Genomic DNA, 2,367 nt, shown 5'->3' with positions numbered 1-2,367 from the left:
TGTCAACTCCATCATCTCAGAGCCGTGTGCTGTAGAGCTGAACCAAACGGCTGTCTTCAACTCATCTCAACGGCCTCCATTCAATGGTAAACAGTAACTTAAACACCCATTTCAGAGTGGAAAAACGTCCTGAATAATAATGTCTATCATAGATCTAACAATAGAATACCCTAAGGCATTTCGTCTGTGGAAAATCTTGAAAAACAATCCAATTACCAATGGCCAAATGCAGGGCTCCATCTGGACCGTGGGGCTGCGCTGCCCAGCCCAGCCGTTAGCCCCCTTATGAAATGCCCCATGTCACCAAATCAATAGGACCACTCCGGAGCACTGCGATGTGTTCCAGCGTACCGCCCCCCCTGTCGGGCGCTGCCACGGCCCTTGACTCGGTGTGCACGCCCAGAGCCCTGGAGCATCAGCACACATACCAACTTGGGCAGGGCAGGAGCAGGCTACCTTCTGAGGTGCAGATGAGCAGCAGGGTGACCGCTATGGGTTCACTTTACGTAACATTAGGTTACATTACACATACACAACACACACACACTCGTCCATCGGTCACCTGTCAACTAAAGTGTCAGAGGGACGGACGGACACCCTCACTCTGTCTCTCCTTCCTTTCCCTCGTTCTGTTTCCCTCCATTGGCCGTGCCGTGCAAAGAATATAGGGTTATGTCATCAGATGTATTTTTCGTGTTCTGCACGGTTTGCAATCAAAGAGCATAATTGTGTGGTAGGAGAGTGTGGGAGGCTAATTCCAATATGAAAACAATTCACTGGTTTACTTAGGGTATGTGGTTCACTTAGGGTACATGGTTCACTTGGGGTTCACTAAGGGTATGTGGATCACTTAGGGTATTTGGTTCACTTAGGCCATGCTAATTAACTGGGATTTGTGTTTAAAGACCATTCAATTAACACCATTTAATGGTCATTTAATGGTCATTAAATGACCATTAAATTCATCGATTATTGTGACAATCCAAATCCATCGATTATGACAATAATCGATGGATAACCAGTAGTCTGAATTCAGACAGACAAACTCAGAGAATAGAGCTTCAAATAGTTGGAGCCATTTTGGCAGTTGGATCATACTGCCAAACAGCAAAAAAAGTAAGTATTCCTTTCATCCAATTATGATTATGAATAACAATAATTATAGTTGATTAATAATTGATTTAATCAACATTAAGTTACATTTGGGACCTATGTTGACCATGATTTGATATCAGGCACTTGGATAATCCCGCAAAGTAGGCCTATTTGAAAGCAGGTGTGTGTGTGTGTGTGTGTGTGTGTGTGTGTGTGTGTGTGTGTGTGTGTGTGTGTGTGTGTGTGTGTGTGTGTGTGTGTGTGTGTGTATGTGTGTGTGGTTTTTTGTACGTGCATGCGTGTGCGTGCGTGTGTGCTTTTGAGTGACTCCCTTCGCGTGTGTGTGTGTGTGTGTGTGTGTGTGTGTGTGTGTGTGTGTGTGTGTGTGTGTGTGTGTGTGTGTGTGTGCGCGCGCGCGTGCGTTTGGCACCCCGCTTTGCTGAACTAGGTGGGACAAAGCGCGGTGCGGATATCACTTCTGGTGGAGAGGGACTTGTGTGACTTTGCGTTGCTAGCGGTTCGGACACCGGCGTTCCCAACGTCCCTTTGGGTGGGAGCGCTCACTTAGGAACTCTTACCACTCAAGGCTATTGCGCGCGGCAGGAGCGGAACTCTTTTACGCTGCAGGTAAATGGATACTTTTCCTATTCTTCTCCTTTGATGTGGCACATGTTGGAGCACATCTTAGGCATTGTTACAGTTGTGATTTGCCGGCAGGAAATGCATGGGTTAAGCACATGGCACGTGAGGATGCGCTCAGGTGCCCAGCAGTTCAAAGCGGTGCGATGATGGCATTAATTATGAGGAGAATCATTTGCAGATAGTTTGCGTGGGCTGTATCTCCATGTTTAATCCACGAGTAAGTGGGCAGCGATCATTCAAAGATGCCTAAGTAAGGAGAGCCAAAGGTACAAGGAGGAGATAGTGATGATGATGATGATGATGATGATGATGATGATGATGATGATGATGATGATGATGAGTGATGAATCAGCAGCACTTGACTAACCGACTGTCCCTCCCAATATGAGTCATGTGAATGAATTACGGTTTACGTCTCAAATGCAATAATTATGCGCGTTTTGGACCGACTCCTGTGCGCATGCACCAGAAAACTATACGATTTAAATCGCAATCATTTAGTTAAAGATGGTTCGTGAATATTGTAGGTTAATCGTCCGCGTTTAAAGCGCAACTTGTTGATGTTTTTTTTTTTATATGCTTAAAAGGTTGTTGCTCTGTGAGCGGGCAGAGGCAGACTATACTAGCCTA

Source organism: Gadus morhua, chromosome 5 (assembly GCF_902167405.1).
Source record: "Gadus morhua chromosome 5, gadMor3.0, whole genome shotgun sequence".
Lineage (NCBI taxonomy): Eukaryota > Metazoa > Chordata > Actinopteri > Gadiformes > Gadidae > Gadus > Gadus morhua.
Note: the sequence above shows the minus strand (reverse complement) of the source record.